The sequence below is a fragment of the Schistocerca piceifrons genome, chromosome 4, assembly GCF_021461385.2.
Source record: "Schistocerca piceifrons isolate TAMUIC-IGC-003096 chromosome 4, iqSchPice1.1, whole genome shotgun sequence".
NCBI lineage: Eukaryota > Metazoa > Arthropoda > Insecta > Orthoptera > Acrididae > Schistocerca > Schistocerca piceifrons.
The window spans coordinates 275786944-275814155 of record NC_060141.1 but is presented as its reverse complement, the minus strand read 5'-3'; the positions used below and the strand labels follow the sequence as shown (position 1 = coordinate 275814155).

The window sequence follows — 27212 nt, the reverse complement described above, 5'->3', positions numbered from 1 at the left end:
AACTGAAACAATGAAACTGTTTTTTAGGTCAAACTATGATAAGTATGAATTCGTAGATATATCTACTGAATGAACACATATTCAGACTGTAGTAATGCAGTGTCTCCATTCAAGTCTGTCTTCTAAGACCTGTCGGTAGAAAAGACCATTTCTGGTTGCCTGAATCTAAGACCAGTCGACAGAGAACATACTTTCTGGTAGCCCAATTTTCTTACCGCCACAGCCACAATACAAACTAAATTCTTATTTGATAAATTAGACTGTATTTTAAAGCTAATAGGTTGAAGACATTTACGGTCATCGCTACACGTCAGACGAATACTTTTGAACTCTTATATGGAAACGATTGTAAGTGCGCATCTAACTGCTGAAGATTTACCACAGATGTAATGTTGGGTCTTCAGTCGTACGACTTCTGTTTCTAGAATCCCATACGCAGTTCTCATCTTGTGTATTTCTTCTCCGGAACTCAACAATTATTTCTCCCAAATATCAACTTACCTTTTTTATTTAGCTTCTTAAAATATTTGCTACATTTTTTCTGAAATATCTTTAAAATCTGACATAAGGTACATCTAACTTACTCAAATATTTTATCTTATGTCGCCTATTTCACTTATATGCTGACAAGAGCTTCTACCTGTGGGCTTTTACCACTGAGTAGTCTTTCTGAAGTACGATACATGTAATCTGGCGCTATCTAAAGCCATGTCTTGCAATAACTCTTTTTTCATCAATTTCGTTTACGACAAGAGCCACTCGGCTTCTTCTAATCTATTGTGGCACCACGTAATGAAATAAGGCCAATACTTCTGAAAAAGATATTTTAATAGATATCGAAACCATAGTCAAGGGATAATAAACCTTTATTTGCAACTGGTAGGCTGAGTTTTTAACCTGTTCTGAATTACACAGTTGCTGTTTCGCAGCCATGTATAAGATCTTTAAACAACATATACTGGATATCCGTTTTCAGAAAGCATGAGAAAAATCATCTGAATATGTTAGGCTATTTATTTCATCACCTTTGATTTATCCAGGGACGACTTATGAGCCACTCTCTCAGTTCCCTTTTCGCCTGTCCCCATCTCCCAAATAGAACGCGTCGTGGAATAACGGTGCGACTCCTCTGCAGAATGAAAAGTTATGGTTGAAACCACTCCTATGCTTCTCCTCGACTCTGTTTCTTCTAGGAGTACTAACCGAGTACACTTTTCAAGAGGGAATATTATTATAGTCCATCTGATTGTATTCCTTTGTCATCTTATAAAATACTTGAAGTCTAAAATACTAAAATAACCGACGTTTCGCCCTTGAAGTTTAACATGTGTGAGGAGGTATTGGCAGATTTTGTGTTGTGTCGAAGCAAAACCTGGATAGCTGATATGGTAAATATTGTTCACGAAAGGCAAGCTTTCGGATTCGAGTCTTGAAACGGTATACTGTTTCAACCTGACAGTGAATTTTATAATGCACATTCAGCTGTAAAGTGAAAATTCATTTTGCAGCTTTGATGTGTCAATGATAATAAAAAGTACAATCACCGACAATGCGACAATCTTCCAAAGAAGAAGGACCACTAGCTTTCACCCATAAGTGAATACTACAATTGGAATTTATCTTAAAACGTCTACGACAAGACAAAGACAAATTCCCGTGCGGTAAAATGTAGGAACCCTCACTAGCAGTAATAATCTCAGAAACAGGTATAGTACGGTAAGCCAAGATTTCACGAGTTTCAAAGGATTTCAAACAGGCTCTCCCTGCATTGTTACAAGCAACGAAAGCAACTGTTATCCATCCGTTACCCAAACTGGAAGAAGAAGAAACTTTCATTAGAGAAAAATTTAACTTCGCACCACAAAATAAAGTAGGTCCATGAATAAGAACAAATTGAGTAGTTTTACCTACTCCCCTTACTTCGTTCTTTTTACCCTTCGCAGAAGATGTCGAAGCACCAAGAGTGCCGTCCACATTGACAAGTGATTTGTAAACCAGCATTCGCCGGCGACGAAGTTAAATTTTTCTCTAATGAAAGTTTCTTCTTCTTCCAGTTTGGGTAACGGATGGATAACAGTTGCTTTCGTTGCTTGTAACAATGTAGGGAGAGCCGGTTTGGAATCCTTTGAAACTCGTGAAATCTTGGCTTACCGTACTATACCTGTTTCTGAGATTATTATTGCTAGTGAGGGTTCCTACCTTTTACCTCACGGGAGTTTGTCTTTGTCTTGTCGTAGACGTTTTAAGATAAATTCCGATTGTAGTATTCACTTATGGGTGAAGGCTAGTGGTCCTTCTTCTTTGGAAGATTGTCGCATTGTCTGTCCCTTTCGCGGTTTTCATGACGACTGTCATCATCTTCTTACAGTTCAAGAGCATCGATACTCCCTCCTCCACCACCAAAAGATAGCTATTCTCACAAGTTATGTGTCGTTATCATATCTGTGGTTATTGACTTGCAACATACTGGCCGAAATATGATGCGATAATATCTGAACTCAACGCTAAACGTCTGCTGAGCGGTATATACCTGCTGTGTAAGAGAGTACACGATACAGAACTGCAAATTCGAAATTACTTTAATGGAAAGTAGCACGATTCCTACCAAATTTATACCGAGGGAAGAAAATCTCAGGACAGAAACAATTTAGATTATGCTTTTTTTTTGCCGAAGAATTCGGTAGCACAAAGAAAAATCTGCCTTCGCCGCAGAAGCGTGTGTCATTCGAGAAACAGTGCTACATGGTACAATAGTCTCAACTAAGAAGCGCGTTGTAATAATGTGAGATAGCAACAAGATACGATAATCTTTCTAGTCGTCCAGTTCGAAGTACGTACCTCATGTTCTGGTTATCGAGCAAGAGGAGAAAAAAAGAAACAATACAGTTGGCTAACTTGTACAATTTATGTGGCTGGGGAGCCACAGACGAACCATGTTCTGTGAGCATGTGGGTGGACCAGCAAAACAGTGAACGGACCTAGATTTGTGTTATGAAATCTTGAAATACATAGATAGCTGTATGGTCATGAAGACCAAATGTTAAAATACATAAATAAAGTCAAGAAGGATAGATCATTATATTGGCTTCAATCGGTCTTATTTTCGGACTGATTTCATAGCTCACAAATAAAATGTAGTTTTGATATTGTGTGTAAGGATTTCATTATTGTTCTTTGCTATGAGGTTCAATGAAATGAAACCTGGTCAGTGCGTCTACTGTTGCCTTACACGGAAGGTGGTACCACGTAGTAACTGCGGGTATGGTGGCGCCATCTATTAATAGACTGACGCGTGCGCACCATTTCATGTTGCGTAGCGCCATTGTGGTTTCATTCCGTATTGAGGGTGGTCACACAATTTATTGTCCACTACTGAACATGCAGGCGAGTAAGCAGGAGCAAATAGGAGTGGTTCGATTTTTGCGATTTTTGTCCTCGGGGGGGGGGGGGGGGGGGGGGAGAGGGGAGTTGGAGTCCGTGAAAGGTATCGACGGATGAGGGCTGTGTGTACGGTGAGTACAGTCTGAGTCGTTCAGGGGTTTGTGAAATGGCGCAAACGATTCCTTGAGGAGCTCGAGTCACTGGCCCTCGTTCTGGACAGGCTCGTCGTGTCATCACATCGGAAATGGTTCCGGAAGTGAATCCTTTAGTCTTGGACAACCGCAGTATCACCGTGAACGAGATCCATCTGTTACTGGGTCTAAGCGTGGGCGTCGCCCACACCATAATGCATCGACACTTGAACTTTCGAAAAATCTGTAGGCAATGGGTTCCCCACCAACTGACCGCTGAAGAGTGCAATATTCGAATGGCACTGTCTTTGAGTCATCTGCAACCTTATCATGAGGACGAATACGGCTTTCTGTCGCATTTTGTCACAGGTGACGAAACATGGTGTCACTATTTTGAAAAGGAAAGCAAGCGCCAGAGCAAGCACTGGAAACATGCGACTTCACCAACTCCAAAGAAATCAAAGGCTGTGCACACCAGTTCTGGTAAGGTCATGATGATCTTTTCTGACCACAAGGGCCCACTGGTTGTCGAGTCCCTGGAACGAGTAACCACCATCAACGCCCAGCGTTATCAAGCCACTTTACAGAACCTTAGACGAGCCATCAAGTCGAAACGCCGAGGGATGCTGTCCAACCGCGTTATCCTCCTGCATGATAATGCCCTCCCACGCTCGACCAATGTGATGACCACGACATTGCAGAAGTTTCTGTGGGAAACGCTGGAACATCCACCGTTTTCAAGAAGGGACGTCGAACAGATGTGCAGAACTATAGACCTATATCTCTAACGTCGATCAGTTGTAGAATTTTGGAACACGTATTATGTTCGAGTATAATGACTTTTCTGGAGACTAGAAATCTACTCTGTAGGAATCAGCATGGGTTTCGAAAAAGACGGTCGTGTGAAACCCAGCTCGCGCTATTCGTCCACGAGACTCAGAGGGCCATAGACACGGGTTCCCAGGTAGATGGCGTGTTTCTTGACTTCCGCAAGGCGTTCGATACAGTTCTCCACAGTCGTTTAATGAAAAAAGTAAGAGCATATGGACTAACAGACCAATTGTGTGATTGGATTGAAGAGTTCCTGGATAACAGAACGCAGCATGTCATTCTCAATGGAGAGAAGTCCTCCGAAGTAAGAGTGATTTCAGGTGTGCCGCAGGGGAGTGTCATAGGACCGTTGCTATTCACAATATACATAAATGACCTTGTGGATGAAATTGGAAATTCACTGAGGCTTTTTGCATATGATGCTGTGGTGTATCGAGAGGTTGTAACAATGGAAAATTGTACTGGAATACAGGAGGATCTGCAGCAAATTGACGCTTGGTGCAGGGAATGGCAATTCAATCTCAATGTAGACAAGTGTCATGTGCTGCGAATACATAGAAAGATAGATCCCTTATCATTTAGCTACAAAATAGCAGGTCAGCAACTGGAAGCAGTTAATTCTATAAATTATCTGGGGTTAGGCATTAGGAGTGATTTAAAATGGAATGATCATATAAAGTTGATCGTCAGTAAAGCAGATGCCAGACTGAGATTCACTGGAAGAATCCTAAGGAAATGCAATCCGAAAACAAAGGAAGTAGGTTGCAGTACGCTTGTTTGCCCACTGCCTGAGTACTGCTCAGCAGTGTGGGATCCGTACCCGATAGGGTTGATAGAAGAGATAGAGAAGATCCAACGGAGAGCAGCGCGCTTCGTTACAGGATCATTTGGTAATCGCGAAAGCGTTACGGAGATGATATATAAACTCCAGTGGAAGACTCTGCAGGAGAGACGCTCAGTAGCTCGGTACGGGCTTTTGTTAAAGTTTCGAGAACATACCTTCACCGAAGAGTCCAGCAGTATATTGCTCCCTCCTACGTATATCTCGCGAAGAGACCATGAGGATAAAATCAGATAAATTACAGCCCACACAGAAGCATACCGACAATCCTCCTTTCCACGAACAATACGAGACTGGAATAGAAGGGAGAACCGATAGAGGTACTCAGGGTACCCTCCGCCACACACCGTCAGGTGGCTTGCGGAGTATGGAGGTAGATGGATGTAGATGTAGAGTGTCCCGACCTTTCACCGTGTGACTTTCATGTATTTGGACTTCTAAAACACGCTATTCGCGGACATAGATTCACAACGGACGACGAATTGTGTGTCTAGGTCCAGGCCTGCATCGGACAGCAGCTACTAGCTTCTTCAAGGATGGAATCGACCGGATAGTGTCGCAATGGGATAAACGTGCCAACAGTTTTGGCGATTGTTTTTTAGTATGTGTACTGTGTATAACTACATTTTTGAGTTAATAAAATCGTTAGCCTTATTTTATGTTTAGCTCGGATGTTGTTGTTTTTGTTATAACGCTGTAGTTTAGTTTCTTAAAGGGTTTGCTGATTCATGTGCAAATATAATTTGAGTAATCAGTGACGTGTACATATAGTACACATTAATATTTGATCTACTCACACACATAATTAGAATGGATTATATGAAATGTACGTCTTGTAACTCAGATCCACAGTGAAGAGATTCCAAGAATTTTCATTCAAAAGATTGTAACAAACTTGTCGCCAAAGATGTAAATATACAATACACTAAGGTACATATGATTATGCTGCAATTTGCATGAAAATGCTGTGAGCTTACGTGGTCATCTGGGTGCACTTTTATTTACTATACCTTTCTTTTTCATCAACCTTACGCGTTTCGACTTTCCTTCATGTTCAAAGCCTGCAAAATTATAGCGCAATACTGGTATCAGACGACATGAAAATATACATTTCACCACTGACAAGGGAGATACTACAACGACTATAGTATGGCTCCTTAGCTTACCAGTGCGATGTCAGCCATATAAAAGTATTAGATACATTGTAAATAATGCAGTAGACTTGAAATCATTTTATACGTTGTAACGATGAAAACTGTAGTTGTAAAGAGAAAGAAATTGCAGCGTGTCGCACGCACTCAGCGGCGCCTAGCGGTTGAATGCACGTGGCTTCTAAAATTTTCACTTGGCAGCAGTTTGAACTTGTCTCGTGCTCGAGAATGTTGACTTGATACAATGTATGTAATGGTTTTATATGACTGACATAGCACTAGTAAGCTAGAAAGCCATATTCTAGTTGGCATAATATGTCTCTTGTCAATGGTGAAATATATAAGATTTTCATATTGTCTGATACCAGTTTCGTGTTGAATTTTTGTAGCCTTTGAAAATGGCGAAAGATTGGAGCGCGTAGGGTTAATGAAAAAGAAGTGTGGTCGAGACACGATAATCTATTTGTTAAAGCTGCAACATATCATCAAGAGAAACTCTGTTTACAACATGTACGTACAATGGCTACATTACAGGTTTTATGTAGTACTCATTACATTTGATTTTACCACTAATATATACACATCAGTTGAATTTATGACGAAACTCAGAAACAGAGTAAGAATTGGCTTAACCTGAGCGTTATTAGTATTGGTTCAAATGGCTCTGAGCACTATGCGACTTAACTTCTGAGGTCATCAGTCGTCTTGAACTTAGAACTAATTAAACCAACTAACCTAAGGACATCACACACATCCATGTCCGAGGCAGGATTCGAATCTGCGACCGTAGCGGTCGCTCGGCTCCAGACTGTAGCGCCTACAACCGCACGGCCACTCCGGCCGGCCGTTATTAGTAGCTTCACATTTTTTGCTGGTGGCATGTTATTAAAAATATATGTCCCTGAATAACGGAAATCTTTCTGGACCAAATTAAGTGATTTTTAACCTTTTTGAAGATTATTCTTACCTTCAGTATCAGTTCCGCGAACTGAGATTATAGCTGATTACATTCGTGTAATAAATACCCTCACTTTTGTTACCTTTGTTCTCCTTCTAATCCCCTCTGATCTGATGCTATCCTTGAGACTTACTCCTTGCATCTGTATCACCGTGGTTTGTACAGCGGAGACCATGGGAGCTCAAGAAATTGGGAGAGCATCAAAGATTCGAACCTGGTACCCTGAATACCATGGTACGAGATGGCTCCGAAGTGAAGATGATTGAAAGGTGTAAACGATGCCAGAATGCACCAGTGGGATTCGATAGGCTAAAGAAGAGAAAGAAGAAGAAGAAGAAGAAGAAGAAAGAGAGCAAAGTATCCTTAATGATACCTTTTATAATAAACATTTATGAGTTAATTTTTCACGCTGTAGCTATTGCAAGTGAGAGAAATACTCTTACCTTGTTTATAGAAATTAATCTAATCAAGCCATATGTTTCATATGTCTTATGCGTGTCCCGCAAAGTGCTCTCAGGAATTCATTGATTATGTATCAGGTTTCGTTCTTAGGAATTCTGCTCATAGATGTAGCAAAAAGAAGTGTATACTACATAGAAAGGAGGGAATCAGCGGAACACGTACCCTGACTTTGGGTACAACACACGAAAGAAGAGATGCCTTTGTGTGATACTTCTCATTCCTTTATCGTGCCGACAGTTGCAACGGCTGACGAACTTATTTTCTGAATGGAGAGCGGTACCGAAGAACCAGTCGTCGTTCATCAATGGACACATTCCAGCAGGGACCCGGTAAAAAAGCGGCATCCTAAATTCTGACCGTGTGGTATGAGCTAACGAGCGAAACAGCGTCAGCTGTTTATTGGATCGAAAGGTATTTCAGGCTGTCCGCGCAGATTAAGGCGAACAATGACGGGCACGTTCATCAGCGTCCTGGGACGCATTCATTACCGCGGAATAACAAACGAGCAGCGACATGTGAGCCGAGCCCGGAGAAAGCAACTGGAGGCGATAGATACACGCGGCGGTGCTGTCGCCTGTGCAGCGAGGCGAACCCAGCTGTCCCCTGCGTCCGTGTGACTCCATTCGTGAACCACACAAACTGTTGACGTCTACAGTGGCCAGTCACATTGGAATGTATCCGCCGCATCTGCCCCGCGGCAAACCTGAATTTCGCATACATTTACATCGGATAAAAATAGTGACGTACAAGGGTTACTGAGTCAAAATTCTATATGATTCTTCACAAAATATTGACTAATATTAGACATACTATCGAACTTTCCAATGAATATCGCTCACAAAATCCAGAAGACTATGACAGGCAGATGAGCTAGAGATATCACAAGCAGCTTGACAGTTCATGCACCCTGTAGTAAGAATAACGCACAGAAAAGTGAAAAGCAAAATGGAGGATCTGTTACAAGATGATTAGTTTGGTTTTAGGACAGATAAAAGTACCCGAGGGTTCTGACATTGCACTTTATAATGGAGGGAAGACTTGCAATTCGGGCCGGCCGGTGTGGCCGTGCGGTTCCTGGCGCTTAAGTCTGGAACCGCGTGACCGCTACTGTCGCAGGTTCGAATCTTGCCTCGGGCATGGATGTGTGTCATGTCCTTAGATTAGTTAGGTTTAAGTAGTTCTACGTTCTAGGGGACTGATGACCACCGATGTTAAGTCCCATAGTGCTCAGAGCCATTTGAACCATTTTTGAACTTGCAATTCGGTCCGAGGCGCTACAGTCATGGACTGTGCGGCTGGTCCCGGCGGAGGCTCGAGTCCTCCCTCGAGCATAGGTGTGTGTGTTTGTCCCAAGGATAATTTAGGTTAAGTAGTGTGTAAGCTTAGGGACTGATGACCTAAGGAGTTAAGTCCCATAAGATTTAAAAAAAAAGAAAAACACACAAAAACTTGCAATTAATGAACACACCTTCGCAGGACTTGTCGACTCAAAAGAAATAAAATGGGGTAAAATATTTTATATTCTCTAGAAGAGACATATAAAGCTATGTGTGGTGATAGGGTATTCATAACATGTGTAAATAGCAAAAGGAGCTAATGATAATGAAATACAAAGAGAGAAGTGTTTGTATTAAATAGGATCTAAGAAAAAGCAACAAATCTCCTCCCCTAACGTTGAAACTGTGGTATCACAAATCGATACCACCCTCCAGGCGTCATAAAGTTGGCAGCGGAATTGCAAGTTTCCGTCATATGCCGACAGTGCTTGAGCAGCATCCATGCGACCCAGTGCAGCATGCCTGCTGAGCCATGCCCCCAGCGGCTGCCGTCTCAATGTAGGACGTCCGGCGGCAGCCATACAGCCCACTCGCAGTTGGAGCCACTTCGATATGTGACGCTATGCAAACGCCATCTGATCACAGCTCCAATCCCTCATTTTGTCACTGCTATCAGCTGCGGTGGGATATTAAGCGGGATCAGCGGCGACGAACGAAAATGTGTACGACCCTGACTCGAAGCTTGGGATCTCCTGTTTACTAGGCAAGTTCGGTAACCAAAGGGCCATCCGAGACAGAGCGTTATCGCAATTGCACGGACTATCTGCACCTGCCCGCAGCCTCTGTCCATTATGCTCCTGTTCACTACTTAGAGATTCCCACACGACGTATTTGTGCATTCGAACTGAAGAAAGTGGATCTATTGCCCAGCAAGGCCTATCAGTTATTTGAATGCATGGCGTCTTTCCTTCAAAAGAACAGATACCACAGTGGATAGGTTGTGCTCGGCTGGAGTGTGGATCGGCCGTGAGGTGCACTGGGATAGGTCATGCAGTTGCGATAACGCTGTGGTTACCGCACCAGCCTAGTAAGGAGGAGATCCAGGGTTCAAATCCCGGTCCGGTACACATTTTCGTTCCTCGCCGCTTAGTCCACTCAATGCAGCTGATAGCAGTGATCCAACTTCAATTTACATATAGCTTTTCACAGCAGCGGGATCTGCGTGGTGTCTGTTCTTTCGAAGGAGCAGACACCATGCAGTCAAAAAACCATGGTTTGTTCTTACTTTACAGAGCCTCATCCTTGTTGCTATTGTATGATCTTGACTCTTAAATTTTACTGTACTATTTGCGATGAGTCTTTGTAGATTAGGAGAGATACAAGTTAAGTAAATCTTAAATTTTATGTGTTAACTTCTTCGCTAATCTTTCCTCCTCCTGTCCAAAAAGATGTTCAAATGTGTGTGAAATCTTATGGGACTTAACTGCTAAGGTCATCAGTCCTTAAGCTTACACACTACTTAACTTAAATTATCCTAAGGACAAACACACACACCCATGCCCGAGCGAGGACTAGAACCTCCGCCGGGACTAGCCACACGCTCCTGTCCATAATTTCTATAATGACGGTTGCTACACCACTCTGTAGCTTACCCCTCCTTACCGGAATAGGGTTAAAATTTTGGGTGGAAGTATACCAATGACCAGATTGCTGATGGCATCACTACCTCCAGTGAGAGTGAGACGGAATTACAGGAACTCTTGATTGGAATAGATAGTCAAATGAGCGCATTATATGGACTGAGGCAAACCGAAGGAAAGTAGAAGTAATGAGTAGTAACTGAAATGAGTTTGGCGATAAATCTAACATGAAAATTGTGCACCACGAACTGAGGGTTTCTGCTACCTTGAACAGAAAATAACTTTTATGGACGCAGTGAGGAGGATATAAAGAACACACTAGCATAGCCAAATAGAGCATTCTTCGCTTAAATAAGTCTCCTAGGGAAAGAAAAGACCTCAGTTCGAGGAAGATATTCGTGAAAATGTACATTTGGAGCACAACGTCGTATGGAAGTGAACTACAATCCACTCTTGGAAAACTGAAAAAGAAGAGAATCTAAGAGTTTGAGATCTGGAATAAAAGGAGTATGCTGAAAATTTGTTTTATTGATTTGTTTATTTATTTAACCTGGCTCGATTAGGGCCACCAGAACAGCTTAACCAGATATTCTACTTGTTTCCATTACATTGATTACGTTAAGTATGTTATAAGTTACATCTTACTACTTACCACAGTGTAGAAAGAGAAGAAAACACAGTTTAAGTTCGTTCATGACTACAACAGTAGAAAAAACTTGCAGAAAAAAGTAGAATTAAACTAGGAGAGGTAGCAACAATGTTCATGACAGATAGGGTGGAAGAGGGGAGGAGAAATGAATTTAAGAAAGGAGCAATTAACAATGGCAGGGAGAATAGTCATGTCACCTACCGATAAATGAAAAGAGAAAGAAACGTAAGTGGGAGTACTTGGGAGCATTTGCTTTGCTGTCTCACTGCAGGAAAACTGGTCATATACTCTATTTTGTGGGGAAATGTTATGACAGTGGGAGAAGGAATTCCTTCTTCTTAAAAATACCAGACATATCATTCTGCTGAAAGTGCCGTTAGCTAATTCCAGATGTGGACCGTAGCAATAATGAAAGAGTATGCGAATGGTTTTCTTCTGTCGATGGACTCAGGCAGAGTACTATAGAAAAGACGGCGTTGAGAGAAAAATATCTGAAAGCTAGGAGGGCTTCTTCCAGCTTACAGCTGCGAATCGCAAACAGCTGTATACGAAACAACAGCCGCCTGTAGAGCTGTGACAATACTGAGGTGTTACCGTACAGAGGTTTACAGACTTGCGTTACATGACGAATTGGGACAGGTGCGCGAACCAGCCGCGCCCAGCCCGCTGCAACTGTCGGGTCTTCTTGTGTCGTGCCGACTATATGTAACGGGTATTTAATCTCTGACGCAAGGCACAGGGTTGCTTGTGCACTGACGAGCCCATGAAGAAAACATAGCGTGTGCTAAGATGTCTGACCACAACTAACGTAACTTGGCGTATGAAGCACTGATGGTCGTATAGACGATATTGCAGATATAATAGACACAAACAGTCTAGGTTAATTGTATCCATCTAGCAGACTCACTACCTGTGCCATTTTAGGTTACATCGTAGTAGTGAAGGTTCGGTAGAACAAATGACTGCGCAAAACTTTAGTAGGGCATAGAGACAAGGGGAAGCCTTTCCGCGTGCGCCAACAGTTTTCTCTGACAAGTTGAGATGCTTATAAAACTGGTTGCACCCAAGTTCGTCACTTAATTTTATTACTAAGAGATGCGATCCTACTCAGAACTGTCGAGGTAATTAAGTGTGGGCAAAACACTGACTAGGAGAAGTGAGGGGCATATAGTGCATGAGTTAAGACACCGAGCAATAACTTCGAAGATACTAGAAGAAATCGTAGACGGCAAAAACTGCAGAGGACAGGGACTGGAACATACGTAAGAAAAAAATCAAGGGTATAGTGCTAAATGCAAGTTCTACACTGAATCGAAGAGGATGCAAATCAGTAAGGAGACTAATCACCCGCCTACCAACTCCGCTCCCCTCCCCAGCCCTTAGTGAAAAAGAAAAAAGAAAACGAAATCACGGCTCAGCTCTAAGCTTATAACCCTCTCTTATATACAGCTGAAGGGCACCGACGCACCGAACAAAAATTTGCCAGAAAGACTTATTACTAGTGAAGTAGACTGCATTTATCTCGTAAACGAAGCGGTATAATCTTTGAAATAAATCCCCTGACGATGAATGTGAGTAAACGTATTTCTTTTCATCACAAAATTTGGAATTGACCAAATTTTATTTGGCAAGATATACCATAGAGAGACATCATAAAATGCCACTAATGGCGAAGAAGGAGCAGCGAAAGTGCGTTTCGGAAGGCGGTGACCTATAACACGCGATAACCAACGTCCGAGAGTAACCCTTTAACATTAAAAATTTATACTCACGACAACACAGTTCCTAGTATGTATCTCTGTGTAATTTCTGGATTTCGCAAACCACAAAGATACATTTCTCTATTTGCGCTGATAAGTACAGAATTTAGAAGGCGAATTGCCTCACCTGCTACACAGGCCTAACGTACGTAATGAACCCTTTGAATGTCTGCCAAATTACCCAAGCCACAGTATTAGGGCGGCTGCGCAGTCATGTGCCGAGTATATTTAGGGGCCTTAAATCCTTCACCACTGGTGTAGGAAGAAGATGTCATGTAAGCTGTCTGAATTCTATATAAATAGCGTTAAGACCACCGGAACAGGATGCTATTAATATTTCCGGCTTTCTTCCAATTAGACGCACCCATTTGGCTCAAGCTCAGTTTTTTACTCTCAGAGAGTAGAGGTTTCTCTTGTTACGAGTTCGTGCGGGATTGGGGAGTAACACTACTCGAATTATATTCTTCTGTTTTCAGATTTTAGCAAATTAATTTATCCACGCAAATGATTTCCTCTTTTAGACTAAACCAATATTCGCACAATCGGTATTAGCGATAATAAAATTCAGACAGTCATGTCAGGGTCCTAAAGTGTAACACCTGCTAAATCAAGTAACCTATTTTCCAAGAGTTAATACAGTGGCTAAATTACTTTGGACTTTCAATAAGGTGTCACGATATTAATGTAGTACACACTGTCACAATAGCCACGTACTCGTATGTAATACAGTATCTTATTACTTGTCTATTATGAAATGTATAATAATTACTGTAGCGAAATTTGCAAGCTATCATTATATCATTCTCCATAAAATTTAGGTACACACGTTTCTCGTATTTTTTGTCTTAGACAAATGGAAACAGAACACATGTTCCGTAATATTTTTATGATTCACCGCCTTTCTTTATTTCCTTACATTGGTTACATTTAATGGTAATTATTGTATATTACGTTTACAACAAATTTGTGTCCTACTAATTTTCTGTCGTAACATTCAGATACCCACTATTACTTCTATTGCCTGCTTTTTAATCATTTGAAATGTTTGTCACACTCTGTTATAGCTCTGTGATGTTAAAGTAGCTTTAGTGCTTACCAGTATGCGTACATATTCTACGTTCTCGTGCTGTGTGTTCACATGTACTTGTTTTAACGTTGCTAATTGCATTTTATAGGTTTTAAGAACGTTTATTATTACACTTCATTTTCTGCAGAATTAATTGTGATATACCCTCTTACACACTACATGTGTATTCATTTTAATATGCAGGGCCTGAAGATGGCATGTTGAAATGCCGAAGCTAGTTGTCAAAATACAAAAAATAAATTTCTTAAAAAATTTGTTTGGCAATTTTCCTTGATAAATACGTCAGATATGTGGTCGTCAGAGAACGGTTCTACAGTAACAGAGCAGTTTGCGACGTCGATGGATCTGAATATGATGGAGGGGACTGATGCGAACTGTCTTATTAGTAGATCCAGTAAAAGCCTCTTGATCACTGCATAACAAGTGTCACCTACATCAGTCTTGATCAACTTACTACAATCAAGCCCCTAAAATTTTTAACCATCACGTATCCTCCCTATCTGAAGATTCCTTAATGCCTCAGCATGTGTTGTCATCAAAGGAAACGTATTTTTTTTTTGTCCAATTGTGCCGTAATTTTCCTTTCTCCCTTAGCTCTATTCAGTAAACCTGAATTCTCCTGTAGGACCATATTTCAAAAGTTTTTATTTTCTTCTACTCTGACCCGTTAATAGTCCATGTTTAACTTCAGTACATGCCTATACTCCATCAGAATGCTTTCGAAAATGTTTCCTAATATTTAAAGTTATATTATATGTTAACAAGTTTCTCAATTTCAGATTCGTTTTTCTTGCTGCTGTTGGTCTGCATCGGTAGCTTCTATGGATGGGTGTACAAGACACAATACAGATACCATATGTACTATCTTCTCCTTTGGATATTGTCTTCATACTCGTCCATTTGACTGTGAGCGCCGTGTCAATAGTAGGTCCAGGCGCCCTGTAGAGGGGAGACGTGGTTCAGGGAGAACTCGGGAATGTGATACCCAAGAACCTACCCTATAAATTCGAGGTGCTGTCTCCCACTAATACTGAAACTGAATCAGTGAGACTCAGGTCACTTGTTAGGACACATTCCGTGCCCGTGTCAAGTGAAGACAAACTTGATAAGGAAGGTGGTAGTTCAAACATGCAGTAAATAATGGTGGGCCTTGAGGAAATGGATACAAGGGTTCAGAAGGAACACAAGTGCACTCAATGTGAATGCTCTGGTGGCCTCATGTTATTCAGGCACAGAAGCTCTCCTGAAGTTTGGAAGGTAGGAGACGAGGTACTGGCAGAATTGAAGCTGTGAGGAGGACCTGAGTCGTGCTTGGGTAGCTCAGATGGCAGAGCACTTGCCGCGAAAGAAAAACGTCCCGAGTTCGAGCCTCGGTCCGGCACACAGTTTTAATCTACCGGAAAGTTTCATATCACAACACACTCCGCTGCAGAGTGAAAATCTCATTCTAAAAAAGCTCAACTCCGTTACCAAATGTTCCTCTACAAAGAAATACACAGAGTAGGCTATTACCTCAATTTAATTCTCGTACCACTGCAATGATGAGTAAAATGGATATTAGTGCAACTGGTTTTGCGAAATAGCTGATGAATTCCCATCACCTTCTGTACCGAATTAGTGGCTGAGCTAACCACTCTTTTAACCATACAAAACTGAAAATCCCTCCACAAATACTGTGTCTGAGCGGTTGGAAGAAGGCGCACGTTACATCCATTAATGAAGTACCTCGGCCAGAATGACCTCTTCCATGTCGAGCAGCAAGGATTTCGAAAACATGGATCAGTTGAAACTCAACTTGCACTTTTCTCACATGATATCCTGAAAGCTACGGATGAATGCAGTCAGGTAGATCCAGTCGAGAAAGTGTTTGGTTCAATACCACACCCACTCTTGCTGTCGAAAGTACGATCCTACGGTGTGCCAAGCAAATTTGTGACTGGGCTATGGATTTCTTGGTCGGAAGGAACCAACATCTTTTCTTGAAGGAGAGTTATCAACAGATGTAGAAATAACGCCTGATGTTTCGGATACTTGTTATACGTATTGTTTACTGGTTACTTTTCAGACATTGTTGATAGTTACCACAGACTTTTTCCGGATGATTCAGTTATTAGCTATAGTGAAGTGTTCTCTGCTTCTTCTTCAAATCTTTCGTTTTTTCCTGCAATTTCGGTCCTGAAACCAGATCACCACTCTCCCTCTTTGTACTGAACCATATGAAAATCGTGTCATGTAGTGAGCCATTCTAAGATTTTTTTTTATTGTCCCCCATACCTCCAAATTGCCATACTTTTCAACACAGTCTTCGATTTCTTTTTGTTATTCCTTCACTATAGAGTTTAATAACCTCTAATGGCTACTACACTGCTGCAGGGCCTACACGGCAGTGTAATTTTCATTTTTTTTATTATTATTAGCGGTAGTGCTCAGACAGAAGTCATTGGCAGCTAGGGGATTTCAATTGCCACCAGTTCAGAAATAAGGAGTCCAGCAGTCAAATGATTTACAAGTCGTAAATATAGTGCATGCATCTTAATTTGGTTGATTTTAAATTGGGTGAATCAATGTCACCAGGGAGACGAATATCGCAGAGGAACCATGTTCTGCAACAAGTGTCTCCTGCCAAACACTGTTGGGTGGTGTTGTGCACATACGGCGTGTGTATGTGTGGTTGCCTAATGTTGTGTCGGCAACGGAAATATCACGTTTACGAATAAATTAAACAACACTGTCACCGACAACTTACACCGAGAGGAATATAGTAGATGAGATATTTAACCGTGACGATATTCTACTATTCCTTAATTAGGAGGTCGATAACGTTGAGTAGATATCATACAAAAATGAATACAAGTAGATACCGTCAAATTATTTATTTTGAAACAACAGAAAAGTTCAAAAATATAAAATCAATATGGAATGTTAAATCTTACTCTTAACATAGCTTTGAGGTTGGGAGAACGTCTGTGACTTTCTCCATTTATTAGATGGACATACTAGGTTAGCTGACACTAAGTTGCATCGAGAAGTACAGGACCTCCACCCTGACTGGAACTGACAGTGACCGCTACGGTCGCAGGTTCGAATCCTGCCTCGGGCATGGATGTGTGTGATGTCCTTAGGTTAGTTAGGTTTAATTAGTTCTAAGTTCTAGGTGACTGATGACCTCAGAAGTTAAGTCGCATAGTGCTCAGAGCCATTTGGAACTGACAGTAAAGAGCTCGGAGAACAAGCAAGTGGTGCTCAACCCATTTACTGTGATTTTTTCCCTATCTGCGGATCCATGGTGCGTATATCACCGGTTACAGTGTTGGAAGACGTGGTCCGGCAGCGTCGATCTGCTTGGTGCCGTTGGTTGCCGTGAAAAGAATGTACTTTGCCTACCTATAAATTCTGTCAATACAGTGGACGTAATACACGGTCCGCAAACTCCTAGAGCTGAAACTCCTTCAGTACGATAAAAAACACGAGTCGAGACATCTGTTTGCTCATAATCCCGGAACGATCTTAACTGAAGTATTCATTCGTAAAGAAGCACTTCAGTACACCTCAGACTCCACAGAGAAGCCAAGTATCATCATTGAGCTTACAAAGAAACGGCTCAACTTGCTCCTAGTGGTGAAATCGACACTTTAAAAATTCTAACAATGAGACTCTTCACTGACTCTCTTGTCAGCGACGTCTCAAGTCGCTCCCCACGTGATGAGTCCTCTGTCGACACTCACAGGACAGCCCTTTTTCACCCTACATGCTGGTTTCCAACAAGGCTCACGGCGCCTTCGTGTTGCAACAAATCTTAGCGTCTTGCAATAGCAGTGCCTCTCACTACATGGGGAAGCTGCCAGCCAATCACTTACAGTTCATACTCTGTACAGAACGCTGCTCTAGGGCATTCTAAGGACTCCACCAATTAAATTCTCTTCTCTGCTTCTTTTTTTTCAGAAAAGGTGACTCGCTGCCTCGTGTGGAAAGATCTGTGAAGGGTCAACTATCGTCTGCCATTCCTGACCCCTGTACATGCTATCGCTCTCCAATCTATTCTCTTTAGAGTACTAAAACGCCCTCTCAGTCTAACACGGGAAGATGCCTCTTCTAACCACTCTTCTGCTAATTGCTGCTTTTACAGGAACATGTAAATGTCAGTGTCCCGCTCAAATTAATTCCCAGCCATGCAAAACTACAGAAAATATTAGTACATGGTGCTACCCAAAATGACCTAAAGAAATGATCAATTATCCGTCCACCCATCTTAAATCTCGATTTCATATCGAAGAAAGTATGTAAGCGAACTGGAATAATACTGCATGTATAGCGGAAAAATATTACTGCCTTACAAGTGTATAGTTAGCTTTCTTTTCTGAGGAGTTGTAGGTTGTACTTGTGGTGTATAGAGGGTTATTTCACCATATTATAAAAAAGGTTGTTAGAAATTACCAGTATCATTGTCTCGCTAGATCATTAGTTTAATAAAACGGCTACGAAAACTAAATACGATTTATCTTCGGCCATTTTTAAAATAAAGGTGTTCTAAGAATTTTTTGCTTTCTAATTTCGCTTACATGTTGACCTTGTGGTGGAGGGAACAGGGGGTGGCGTGCGACCTATTGCCTGACTGCACTTAGGTTTATGTTCTCAGAGAGGTTGAGGACCAATGCTTCAGTGTGGTGCAGTCTAAGTTCCGAAATCACATGCCGCAGCAATGTTTTCATCGATGTTATTTTATTCATTCTATGCAGAGCATCCAACTTTTGGTACATTTTTCTCTTTAACGCAATTTTGTACTCAACACGAACGGGGCCAGTATAATGTTGTGCAACTCAATGTTAGCTTGGTGAACACAGTACTAGGATCCTATGGCTGACTCTTTAATTTAATTACTGTCCTCGTCAATTGAAGGGTACACGGGATAAAGGGGGAATGTAACGTGACACGAGAAATGAAGTAACACTACCAACATATGCTTTTTCCTGAGGAGAGTAATTTCAGACAATGTCCAACCAAATACAGAGAAACGTCATTGAAATGTAACCTGTTGCAGACTCCATGTACTATGGACGAAAGGAGAATAGTACCACAGAACAATAAAAGCAAGGGAAATGTCAGCTTGGTATGTGACAGCAATGTTTCACACTATGCTGAGTTAACAGTCAGTGGTTTCAACTTACAGCGAGTTAGTTGTTCATGACTGTTCAATGGCTCTGAGCACTATGGGACTCAACTTCTGAGGTCATTAGTCCCCTAGAACTTAGAACTAGTTAAACCTAAGGACATCACAAACATCCATGCCCGCGGCAGGATTCGAATCTGCGACCGTAGCGGTCTTGCGGTTCCAGACTGCAGCGCCTTTAACCGCACGGCCACTTCGGCCGGCTTCATGACTGTGTTGTATTGATTATTTTGCATATAATTACCATGTCTGAAGAACAGAATGGTAACACAAGTCTGCTGTCTACCAAGTAGAGACAAATTTTGTATATAATGGCGGAGGTAACACAGGAATTTAAAGTAAAATCTCTTGATCAAGGGGAAAACTGTCATAACAGTAGGTTGCAGTGTTTTCAAAACATTTCTGAGGACAACAGAAAAAGGCTTGCTGTTTGAGGCTTTTCCGACACTGCATCTGCTTGATAGGTTCCCGGGATTTACGTCGGATAATATTGTAGGAACTGGGCAATATTTCAGCAAGACAACTGCCCGCCATCTTCAGGTGCTACTGTCGCGTCGCTGAGAGGCTCGCCAATTTATATGTTGGCTTTTTAGTACAGTGCAAGCGCCAGCGGGGGCATAACGTCATCGAAGACCAATCGTGGCTGGCGTCGAATACGAGGGCCCTCTGCTGGAGAAACGGCTCGCGGTCTGCGGAAGCGCGCCGCGGCGCGGGAAAATGTGGCCGGGAGCGTCGGACCCCGTTCGCGCGGGCGAGGTGTTGGCGCACGATTTAAGCATTGCGCTATGGTTTCCCATCTGCGTTGACTCGGTGCAGTTGCTAATCTGCGGCTGACGATTCCTTAGTGCCACCAAGGCTGGCTCCCAGGCTTTGCTCAGGTGAAACCCCGTGTCTCTGTTTATTAGGTCACTGCTTATACGTATTTCGACCGCCTCTTTGATGATGGAGTCCCAGAATGTGGAAGCATACGACAGGATCTTGGTTTCTTCATAATTCATACCGTGTCCCGTGTCAAGGCAGTGTTCAGCAACCGCAGATTTCTCTGGCTGACCCAACCTCGTGTGACGTTTATGTTCGTCGCATCTGTCTTTACCGTACGACACGTCTGTCCAATATAAGACTTCCCACAGTGGCACGGAATTTTATATATTCCTGGTCTCCTCAGGCCGAGGTTGTCTTTAACAGAGCCCAGCATTGACTGCATTTGTGCTGGGCGCCGGAAAGCACATTTAAACCGGTATTTCTTGAAACTTCTGCCCTTCTTAAAAGACACACCACCGACATACGGCAGAAAAACCAACCCCATGGTGTTCTCTGCTTCTTCAGGCTGTTCTTGAGGTTTGGAGCGTGCTGGTCGAAATGTATTCCGGATCTGCTTCTCGGAGTACCCGTTCTGGGTACAGAGCGGAGATGGCTAAGCTCTGCCGATAAGGTGTCCTGATCTGAGACGGCTCTAGCTCTATGTACTAGCGTCCGTAATACACCACTGTGCTGTGAGGGATGATGACAGCTCGTTGCTTGTAAATACAAGTCTGTATGCGTAGGCTTCCGGAACACACTGTGACCCAAGGAGCCGTCTCCTTTTCTACGAACCAAAACATCCAGAAATGGGAGCTCACCATCTTTCTCTACCTCCATGGTGAAACAGATGTTTGGATGGAGGGAGTTCAGATGTTCCAGAAAAGAAGGAAGCGTTGCTGTTCCATGCGGCCATACCACAAACGTATCATCTACATATCTCCAAAAACATTTGGGTTTGAAAACCGCCGTCTGAAGTGCTTTGTCCTTGAAATCTCCCATAAAAGATTAGCTACTGTGGGAGACAGAAGGCTACCCATAGCAACACCGTCAGTCTGCTCAAAATACTGGTCGTTAAATTAAAAGTAAGTCGAGATAAGCACGTGTTTGAAAAGGTGTAAGATGTCCTCTTCCAGCTTAGCTCCAATGAGTTGTAATGCGTCCATCAGAGGCACTCGTGTGAACAAAGAAACCACATCGAGACTCACCAATAAAAAAAATGGGTCAAATGGCTCTGAGCACTATGGGACTCAGCTGCTGAGGTCATTAGTCCTCTAGAACTAGTTAAACCTAACTAACCTAAGGACATCACACACATCCATGCCCGAGGCAGGATTCGAACCTGCGACTGTAGCGGTCTTGCGGTTCCAGACTGCAGCGCCTTTAACCGCACGGCCACTTCGGCCGGCGAGACTCACTAATAAGTCGGTAGATTCAAGACGCAGGTTCTTCAGTCGCCGTATAAAATCTTCTGAGTTTCGAATATGGTCTTCACATTTCCCCACCATGAGACTCAGAAGAGAAGCCAGATGTTTAGCTAGGTGGTATGTTGGGGTACCTATATTACTGACAATAGGGCGAAGCGGAACATTTTCCTTATGTACCTTTGGCAAGCCATAAAGTCGTGGCGGAACTGGTGCTCGTTCTCTTAAACTCTACTTCAGATGGTGAGGAAGTTGGCTGGATCTGAGGAGAGCGGACGTCTTCCGTTGTAAGGCATCCGTCGGATCTTTCTGGAGACGACGATACGCTGTATCCTGTAGTAAGTCCATCATCTTGCCAAAATAAGATGTAGCAGGCAGAAGAACAGTGGCGTTACCTTTGTCAGCTGGCAAAATTAGTATAAAATTGTCTTCTTTTAAAGATCGGGGTGCTCTTCTTCCTTCAATGGTGACGTTCTGCTTGGGTGCAGGCATCCTGGTTATTGATCTGCAAGCCTCTCGCCTTATTTCTTCAGCAGCATCATTCGGAAGTTTTAAAACAACTTGTTCAACGGCACTGATGAACTTCTTGATGGGCGAGGTCTGAAGATGGCGGGCAGTCGTCTCGCTGAAATATTGTGCGGTTTCTACAACATTATCCGGCGTAATTCCCGGGAACCTATCAAGCAGAGAAAGGCTTCTTCATGACTTTAATCTGCTCAGTATTTATTTGGTCTTATAGACATTATGCCAGTTGCTCAAAGGACGTCTAGGAAAACGGAACTCAAACCACAGTTCCTTGATCAAAGTTATAGGCATAAGGTTATAATCTCACAACGGTCGTATAGTTGAAATAAGTTACATTATAAAGAATTTCTGTCCATTTTCAGTATTTCTAACGGCTAGATATCTTACAAAAAACTCTAAAGGCTGGTGCATCCCAGGTTGCACACGGGAAACGTACAGATCGGTCACGAAAGCATTCAGAATTAGCACTGCGCTCTACTAAGGATCTTATACATTCCTGTAAAATAACACTGAGCTATTGTAGTATACATGATTCACTAAAAATGTACTTGCCAGATAGGCTATTAGTTAAGAAAATGCATGCTATTTTTATGGATACTCCTAGTAGCCTAGTATCATATGAAAGCTACAGGAAAATATTGTTACAAATTGAACGTAAGTTTTTGATATCCTCGCACGGATACTTGCAGCACATGCGACACTTATGCAGCTGAGTTTAAGATGGAAAGTCAAAAGTAGATTCACTTAACAAAGATTGTACACAGCGAAAGGAAACTGAAGCTCAGTGGTTTACTTAGGTATTCAAAGCAAACTGCATCATAAAAACGCTGAATGGTTTTATGCAGATAAACATTTGCGAGGCTCACTTCCAAGAAAGATTTTAATGGGAATGCAGTGATGATGAATGTACAAAAGAATTTATCCACAACTAAATTATCGGCTAAAGACGCATGTTATCGCAGTCTGCTTTCACTCTTCTCCTTCAATATACAAATTTTGTCTAGTGGCTATAGATACTCTATACATACCCCGAGACGGCTGTACATAAAGCCGCGGGCGGATGAAGTGTGTTCTATTTCACATCATTTTATATTCTGTGAGGTTTGCGAAGAGTTTAAACGGTTGACAACGTTCTGTGATTCTGCACATGGACAGAACAAGAAATTGACTGCTTTCAGATTTCTCCGCTTTGTAGTACATTATGCCAAACGCCTAGATTGTGTGAAAGTAGTATTTCCAGTTGCGGGCAATCATTAATGAGAAATTTGCAGCTAAAACGCCAGATCATTTAAGGAGTGCCTGAAACAATCCTTTCCCTTTCCATGTAATCGAAATCGACCAACCAGTGATTCGTCAATGGGTCTAGTTTTTGACTTTCTTGTTCAGAAAAGCTTGCCCTTTTAAAACAAGACCTATAAGGGAACTTGTCATATCCACTGAACATCAAAGATTCATGGAACAGAGAGACTGTTACAATGGCCATTGGGGAAGAGCTGTTGTAAATGTTCCAAGACAAACTCTACACTTACTAGAAATATCAGTGAGTTTGTTCTTCCAGAGACATCTTATAAACGTAAGCGCATGTACAGGAAGGTGTTCAACATTCCCAAACATGCTGGGAATATGGAGGTTTTTAATTTGTAACGTCTATTTTAGCTTTGCATCCAATCTCTGCAGCAAAATTTACTGATATACTAGCCTTTAGATCCGCGATTCCCGACCTGGAGGTACCTATTCGTGAAGAGTAAAATGAAACGCTCTAAGGGATAAAAGCAAAACGATTTGACTGTGATTCAGTCATGAATCCAAATTAGTTTTAAAAGATCTTTACTACTATCACAATTTTCTAATACTAATACTGATTATGTTAAGTTATCAATAATTATTTTTTCTCAGTTGGTAGCATTATGGAGATTACAGGTTTCTCACATTGTCCAACCTACTACACAAATATTTTGTGCTTTGTCCGATACAGTGATCATTGTAAAAGTGAGACACATATGTAACAAATGCTAAGTACGTCATGAAAACCTCCCTGTTGTAGACAGTTCCTGCAATATACCAGAAATTTAATCGTTGCTCACTTCTGAACAGATAAATAAACTAATTGAAAGCACAACAATATGCAGGTTGTCCCAGGAGGAATGGTCAGTATTCAGGGATATGACAGAAAGAAAAACTTGAAGCAAAAGCCGGCCGGGGTGGCCGAGCGGTTCTAGGCGCTACAGTTTGGAACCGCACGACCGCTACGGTCGCAGGTTCAAATCCTGCCTTGGGCATGGATGTGTGTGGTGTCCTTAGGTTAGTTAGGTTTAAGTAGTTATGAGTTCTAGGGGACTGATGACCTCAGAAGTTAAGTCCCATAGTGCTCAGAGCCATTTTTTGAAGCAAAAATGTGTTGTAAACATAGGTTGTAAAATGCATAGCTGAAGACCTATCAGTACTTCTTCATCTTCTATGAAGTGAAACACATTTCTTCTACTGCAAGTTCTGTTCTTTCCATGTTTTGAGAGGTGACAGTATGGATCAAAACAAGAAAAATGTCCAGAAAACGCGGGCTGAAAAGAGCATAATTTATAAACTATGAGCACTTGTTCTTCTTTGCTAGTCTGAAAGACATCCCTCCTACTGAACAGGTGCCCAAAATGCTGAAGTTAAGAATTCTATAGGCCATGTGTCTTGAACAGTTGTTTCTTATTTTGGACCATATTGTCTCCTCCCAAAACATGGGATACAAAGAGCTTGCAGTGGAAGAGATTTGTTTCATAGTATGGAAGATGAAGAAGTAGTTATAGCTATTAAGGTAGAGCCCATGTTTACAAGACTTTTCTGGTGCTGTAAACATTATTATTATTTCTTTCTTGTCTCAGACGTTATGTCTGGTTAAAAATGGAAGGTGACGCGGACCTTGATCAAGCGTGACTTCCTTTTAACTGTACGGTATATGTTACATTGCATTTAGGAACTTTCAGGTAATTGAACAAGTGTCAATAATTACAGATTTCTGTAGTTGTATTTATAAGTTTGGATGTAGCTGTAATGCATTGATGTACTTGTGGATATTGTGTGGTATGACTCCTGTAGTTTATAGTATAATTGCTATAATGTCAGCTTTATCCTGATGCCACATGTCCTTGACTTCCTCAGCCAGTTGGATGTATTTTTCAATTTTTTCTCCTGTTTTCTTTTGTATATTTGTTGTATTGGGTACGGATATTTCGATTAGTTGTGTTAATTTCTTATTTTTATTGGTGAGTATGATATCAGGTTTGTTATGTGGTGTTGTTTTATCTGTTATAATGGTTCTGTTCCAGTATAATTTGTATTCATCGTTCTCCAGTACATTTTGTGGTGCGTACTTGTATGTGGGAACATGTTGTTTTATAAGTTTATGTTGTATGGCAAGCTGTTGATGTATTATTTTGGCTACATTGTCATGTCTTCTGGGGTATTCTGTATTTGCTAGTATTGTACATCCACTTGTGATGTGATCTACTGTTTCTACTTGTTGTTTGCAAAGTCTGCATTTATCTGTTGTGGTATTGGGATCTTTAATAATATGCTTGCTGTAATTTATGGTGTTTATTGTTTGATCCTGTATTGCAGTCATGAATCCTTCTGTCTCACTGTACATATTGCCTTTTCTTAGCCATGTGTTGGATGCATCTTGATCGATGTGTGGCTGTGTTAGATGATACTACAGGCTGAAGTCTTCCAATTCCTGCTAGTTCATAATTAAGGTAGCCAGAAATTAAATGATTTACCAACAGTAACTTGGTTCATTTTAAATGGAGGTGCAAGTGAACCAAGTGCCACTAGGGAAAGTAGTTGCGCACTTGTGACAAGTACTTACCCTCACTGTTGCTAGTTAGCTGTCTTACCTGAGGGGAAGAAGTAGTTAGTACCCGAAATGCAGTGGGAATTGCTTCATGATATTCTCTTTGTCTGTCCATCTATCTCTTCTACCCCCGGACACACAACACATGGCACGTGGGAAAGAAATGTGGGATTCAAGATCTATAGATGTGAGAGTAGATTTTGAAGTGTAATAGCAATGAAAATTAAAACAAGTAATGGCAAAATCGAGGACTGATAACAATACTATTGTTAAAACAAGTAACTGAATGGATCTAGAACATGATTTACTGAAAACAACTCAGATAGAAAAATGGTTGTTAGACATAAGCAATACCAGTTGTCTCATTGTATCATTAGTTTGTGAAGCAATAAAACACCCACAAAACAAAATATCATTCATCATCTACTATTTTTAAAACAAAAGTGTTCAAAGAAAGTTCTTTTTCATTGTGATGTAAAATTGTGACGGTGGAGAGATTGGTGGTAGGGGGATGGTGGGGTGGGGGAGTGGGGGGACTGTCTAATACCTGATTGCATTCACAGGTAATGGTCTAAGAAAGGTTGGGAAACACTGCTTCAGATCATTTTGTGACCCAGAGGAAAGATCCTTCATTGACACACTTCCTGACAATTAACAGAGACTGTAATAATGTTATTTGTTAGTTTTTACTCAAACTGGCGTTGCTCTTTATTTTAGTAACAAATATGTAGTTACTTCATTGTCAGTTTTTTCAGTTACAGGTATTAATTGCGAGTTTTCACTATTATCTCTGTAGAACACCAATACATTAGTGTAACCTTACATAATATAATAATTTGTATGTGTGTATTATTGAAGACTATAATAAAAGTAGCAAATTTCAAACTAAATTAAATCAGTGTGTTGAAGATACGACCTTACGATGTGCTCTAAATTTTTCATGTACTTAACAACATAAACCCCTCCGTGAACCATGGACCTTGCCGTTGGTGGGGAGGCTTGCGTGCCTCAGTGATACAGATAGCCATACCGTAGATGCAACCACAACGGAGTTGTGTGTCATGTAATATTTTGTCTAATGTAATATCTTGTATAGATACCTTTTATTAACCTGACACGTTCCACATCATTACGAACTGTCCTATTCATGATCTATGGAACAAGTATTAATGTAATCTAATCTAATCTAAACGGAGAGGTATGTATTGAGAGACCAGACAAATGTGTGCTTCCTGAAGAGGGGCAGCAGCCTTTACAGTAGTTGCAGGGGCAACAGTCTGGATGATTGACTG

The 27212-nt window shown here is 41.5% G+C and overlaps 1 protein-coding gene across 1 annotated transcript in view; it reads right to left on the bottom strand.

Moving 5' to 3' along the window:
• The window catches only part of LOC124795795 (nephrin-like), a 718423-nt gene that overhangs the window by 192506 nt on the left and 498705 nt on the right, over window positions 1-27212 (bottom strand). The gene's annotated exons all lie outside the window — the stretch shown is intronic.